Source organism: Marmota monax, unplaced genomic scaffold (genome assembly GCF_021218885.2).
Source record: "Marmota monax isolate L192 unplaced genomic scaffold, Marmota_monax_Labrador192_F-V1.1 WCK01_AAM20220418_F8-fsc00014, whole genome shotgun sequence".
Taxonomy (NCBI): Eukaryota; Metazoa; Chordata; class Mammalia; order Rodentia; family Sciuridae; genus Marmota; species Marmota monax.
The window spans coordinates 11849018-11855171 of record NW_026695222.1 but is presented as its reverse complement, the minus strand read 5'-3'; positions in this window follow the sequence as shown (position 1 = coordinate 11855171).

Sequence of the window (6154 nt, the reverse complement as noted above, 5' to 3'; positions counted from 1 at the left end):
TAATCTGTGAAGATAAACAGACCTAGAGTACCCGAGCCTGCCCCTCTGATGGGATGTTTTTCTTTCTCCAAGACTCCACATCTGGAACCAATGTTCAGTTCTGGATCTCAGCTCCGAACAAGTCTGACTGACATCCTGAGCGTGGATCCTCTGGGCGGGCTGGGCTGGGAGTGGTACCCATCCAGGACAGCCAGTGAACACCAGGGGGCGCTGTGCATCGTGCTCTCAAAAAGGAAAGCGCGGGGCTTTCTCTGCTAAGGCGGCAAAACCAAGAACGCACCCCGAGCCTGGCATCCAGGTGAAGAGAGGAGGGGACACAGATGGCAAAAGACTTAATGAGATCAGAAGCTAAAAGCCGAGGAGCAGGAAGAAGAGGAGTTCAAGACTTGAAGCCCACAGTGGGCAGGGCAGGACTCACTGTGACTGCTGGGAGGTGATCAGAGGCTCTCCTTGAAGAGGGGGCAGCCTCATCATTGGCCTGCAGCGACAATTTCCGGAGCAGGCACGGGGGGGTAATAAACTGTCCCTGGGGCCAGGAATGTACAGCGCTTGTCTAGCAGGCACAGAGCTTGGGTTCCATCCCCAGCGCTGCAAACAAAAAACAACAAAGGGCCCCAAATTTACAACAACGTCATTCTATGATTGCAACAACACTCACAGCTGTTGAGATCCTACTTCCCGTGGGTCTGTGGGTTGCCTGGGCTCAGCTGAGCGGTTCCTGCTTTGGGTCTCCCAGGTGGTTGCAGTCAGGTGGTGGATGTGGCTCCATCCGTTTCAAAGCCTGAGTCCTTCTCCCCTCTGGCGGCTGATGCTGGCAGCTGCGGGATCTGAGCTGAGAATGTCAGCTGGCACAGCTGCTCAGGACCCTCTGTGCCCGGGGTCTTGCTCACTCATGCCTGGCCTTTATGTTCTGGCCTTCTTCTTGCATCTTTTCGATTCTGTTTTTTTTTTTTTTTCTGCTAATGATTTCACTGTCTTGCTGCTTTTTTGAAGTCAGAGACTATAGAGAGGAAATCTGATTGGTCGGCTCAGCTCTTGACACCTGGACACATGATAGATTGTTGGCACAAGATAGGTTTATTTCTTCTTCCTCCTTCTCTTATTTTTCTACCTCTTCTCCTTCTCCCTCTTCTTCATCAACACACAGTAATATAATAGGGTGATTTAACGTCCAGGCTGGGACTTCAGGTTGCCTGGGTTTGAATCCCAGGTCCATTGCTTATTAGCTCTCTAACCTTGGACAAATAACACAATTTTTTTTTCTGTGTTTCAGTTTGCTCCAGTATAAAGTAGTGATAGTAAAAGAAATATCTCATAGGGCTTTGAGCAAATGTAATGAGTCAATATGTTCCTGGCACATAGGAAGTGCTCCACAAAACTTTGCTATCATTAATGATGACAGCTACCATTTTTCAGTTAGGATCATGTAGTGGTTATAGGTACAGCTGGAAGCCCCACTGCCCATGTTCAAATCCCAGCTCTGCCATTTACTGTGTGCCCTCAGGCAGGCCATTAAATGTTCTGTGCTTCAGTTTTGTCATCTGTAGAATGGGGCTAATAGTCTTACCTACCTATCTCCTGGGGTTACCTTGAGGAACAAATGAGGTCCTACCTGTAAAGCACTCACAATGGTGCCTGTCATCCAGTCAGGTCCAAGTGTCACGTGGGCTATTCATTATCATTCTCAATCATCTGCTCTAACTTCCAAAACCACATGAAGCATTGTAAAGATCTTATCACACTGAACCACAAGGGTGATATTATATCTCATTTTATGGGCAAAGGATCTTTAGTGGAGCTAATTTGTCCCCAAATAACAAAATAACCAAAGGTGTTGGTGGAATTAAATCTTGGGCCCTCCTCCTGCCTAAGCAGGGCTCTCACCAGATGATGTTGCTCTTCTGATCAGCAACAGTGGGGAGAGGCCCAGCATGGGAGAGAGGAGGCCCAGAGGTCAGGCACACGTGTCCCCTTCCCCTCCTCCCTCGGGCGTGTGAATGGAACTTCAGGTCAGCACTTCTGTACTCACCCTGGCTAGCAGGCAGAACAGAATCTGGGATCCCCAACAGGGCACCTTCTTCCAGGCTACCAGCATCTCTGGAGCCCTAGTTCATAAGTAGGGTTTATGCCCTAATCTGCCCAAGCAGATTAGTTCTCCTGTTTCACTGGCCTGAGGTCAGTTTTACTGAGCCACAGGCAAGGTCAGGTATTGGCCATGCTGTCCTCCCTCTGGGGGCTTTGAGGGAGAATGTTTCTCACTCCTTTCTGTTTCTGATGGCTATACCAATCCAATCTCCACCTGCTTTCTTTGTTTGTTTGGCAGTACTGGGGATGGAACCCAGGGCCTCGTGATGCTAGGCAAGTGCTCTACCACTGAGCTACATCCCCAGTCTCCATCCATGTCTTCTAATAGCCTTCTACTCTCTGTGTGTAAAAATCTCCATCTGCCTTTACGAAGATTTGTGTGATTATACTTATGGCCCACCCGGACACCCAGGATAATCTCTCCATGTGGAGATCCTCAGCTTAGTGACATCTGCAAAGGATCTCCCCCCATTTTTTTTTCTTTGTAAACTAACATTCACAGCTTCCAGGGTTTGGGATGTGGTGGCCTACCACAGCTGGTGATCAGCAGAAGGGAATTTCTCTCTCATTCTTGTTGGAAATCATTCTCTGACCCATGTGCAGGAGTAAGAATCTCACCTAGAGTCAGCCCTCCATATCCATGAGCCCCACATTGTTGGATTCAACCAACTGAGGATGAAAGATTTTTTTCACGAAAAAAATTGCATTGTACTGAATGGGTACAGACTTTTTTCTTGTCGTTATTCCTAAACAACAAAGTATAATCACTGTTTAAACAGCATTTGCATTGTAATATTTTAAGTTATCTACAGATGATTTAAAGAATACAGTAGGACGTGTGGGTAGTTTATGCAAATATTATGCCATTTTACATAAGGTACTTTCAGCATCATGGAATTTGGTATCTATAGTGAGTCCTGGAACCAGTCTCCTAAGTACACTAAGGAATCACAGTAGCCGTAACCTTGGGCCCAGTTAGAAGAACTCATATATATATGTACGTATATGAGGTGCTGAGAATTGAACCCAGTGCCTTACACATGCCAGGCCCCAGCCCCCAGAACTCCTATTTTTTGATCACCTACTATGCACAGAGACCATATCCTCTCACTAGTAATTATTCCCACTTGACAGAAAAGAAGACTGAGACCCAGCAAGCAATGGCCAAAGAAGCAAAAGCAAGACACTTGAGAACAACTGAAACTGGCATTCAAAGTTGGACTTGTGACCCATAGTTTACTTTCTAATCCTAGGCCATCAGAGGAGGGCAACCATGTACTCTGTACGTGGGCGCCACCTAGTGTTCATGTAAAGCCTTCCTTCAGGGAATGGGCCCCTCTGCATCTTCACTCACCATGGGCTTTCCTTTGTATTGTGTGGCATTGCATTGGGAGGATGGCAGAGGACAGGGTTTTCGGTGCCAGAGATCTGGCTTTGAACTTAAGTTTGCCACAGACTGAGCGACCTGGGCCAGTCACTTCACTGAATCTCCACTTATCTTTAACTCCAAAATGAAAATGACACCTCTCAGAGATGTGGAAAGGATCAAAGTGCTTGGTAAACTGGAGATAACTGGCACAATGGGAAGAAGCCTCATGTGCAGTTGAGCAGGCCTGATTCACTCAGCAAACACTGTGCACCTGCTGGGTGCAAGGCACGGTCTGGGATGTGGGACTGCAGCAATAAATTACAACAGACCAAGTTCGGGCCACTAACATTGAGCATTCCAGTTTGGGATTCATTCATTCATTTACAAATACGTTTCTGATGCTAACAGGCACCAAACACTTCCTAAGTCATCAGTACAGAAGGCATCCAAGATGACTGGAGCCCAGGGAGCAAGAAGGCTGATTAGGGCAGATCCAAGTTTGTGGGACCTGAAGTTCACACAAGTTAGTGTGTCCTTTAAGAAAAGACAGGGCTAGGGTTGCGGCTCAGTGGCAGGGCGCTTGCCTAGCATGTGAGGCACTGGGTTGAGTTCTCAGCACTGTAAGTAAGTAAGTAAGTAAGTAAGTAAGTAAATAAATAAATAAATAAAATAAAGTAAAGTTCCACCGATAACTAATTTAAAAAATTTAAAAAAAGAAAAAAAGAATACAAAGTCAGAAATACGGAATTAGGTTAGGAGGAGGATATTTTTTAGAATCAGAAAAAAATGACAAATTCCAAAATTTAAAAATCTGACAAATATCACACATTATAAAATATAGAAACATAGAATAATATTTTTGTTTTTGTACTGAGGATTGAACCCAGGGGCACTTAACTAACTAATCTCCAGCCCTTTTAAATATTTTGTTTACAGACAGGGTCTCACTGAGTTTCTTAGCCCCTTGCTAACTTGCTGAGGCTGCCATTGAACTAGTGAGCCTCCTGCCTCGGCCTCCTGAGCTGCTGGGATTACGGGTATCCAGCAGCATAATGTTTTTTATTAATTAACTGTATATGCCTCTATAATAATTTTCTCTATGCTTTTTGTGTATATTCTTTAATCACCTACTCATAACCAATAATTTTGTTGTGGTGTTTTTTTTTTTTAATAAAGAGACTAGGGAAATAATTTAGTTCTACAAGGTTGATTAACATTTTGTGTGGCTACTTTAAATAATTTTCTTTATGTTGTAAAGTTTAATGCTGTGTAAAGTTTAGGAGTATTGCCAAATTTGGGGAAATCTCTAAGTTTCTTTCATATGAGCTCTACGTCTCATTGCATAGTGATTAGTTTTAAATATTCTTTGAGCTAACAGTATGTATATTAACTAGTTTACTTTCAAAGTCCCCATTATAGTGGTGTGTTATAAGTTCTGTATTTCATTCATCCAGGTTAGCATTTCATATCGAATAATAGAGAAAACTAAATCTGTCCCAATATGTTTATGATTCACTCATTTTAATTAATTAGATTATCAAATGATCCAAGAGTCTATTCATTATTTTGTTTTCAAATGTATCTATTCACCTTAGTGAATTACTATTTCTGTTATGATCCACAGGACATTTTGTCCGTAGGCACCAGACATCAGCAAGACAGATGTGCCAGCTAAGTCAAGATCCAATACAATGAGATCATACAACCTGCAACTTCTCACATGGATGTACCAGCTGTTTATAGGACTGTCACGTTCGTGCTCTATGAGCACAAGACTCATATCTCCTACTCTATGCAATTCTTGTTTAAAAAGAAGAAAAAGCATGCTGTGCATTTATAATTGTATGTGCTTCACTGCCAGATAAATTCTGGTAAGAAATAATTTCTGCTTTAACTGAGCTTTGATGAGAACCAAATCCTCTCTTAGTTGAATATGACTGATGATTGGAAGAACTTTCCATAGACCAGTTTCTGGCTCTGTTTCCTATCCCTGTGCACATGCTTCTGATGCTGGGCACCATGGACCTGCATCCTCAGTCACTCGAAGGGTGAGGCAGCTTGGTGGGCAGTAGGTGTGTTCCTGGAAGCCATTCCTACACTGAGATGGGTAGCAATAACTTACCAGAGATGGAAGTGACTGAGGACCACATAATTAGATCTCTCTACACCTGAATCAAACGCACACTCAACTCTGCCTTAGCCTCAGCCCTCGTTTATCCATTGCCTTTAACATAGTGTGATAGCATCGAAATGGATGACCTTGATCTGAAAGGATCACAGTTAAATATCTTTCGTCTGTGAAGTTTACAGAAACACCTGCCCATGTGAGCACATCACTAGGTGTCTCCCAGGGTCTTAAAAGGGCTCATACAAGGAAGACCCTGAAACTGAAGATGCAGGATTGTCAAGGGAAATCCACCATATGAAATGAAATCATAAGTAAGGGGGAGATCATGGAAGGTCTTGTAGTTGTTAGAAGGGGGTTTGATTTTTATTCTAAGGGCAACAGGAAGAACTTTCAGGCTTTAAAAGAGCAGGTTGAGTCATATAACAGGATTCGACTCACATTTTTCAAATACTCTTCTGGCTTTGTTGTGAAGAATGGGCTTCTGGGAGGCAGGTGACATGAAGGTGACTACTGAGGAGGCTATGGGAGATCTCCCAGGACAGCAGGGGCTTATCTAGGGTGGAGTGGGTGGA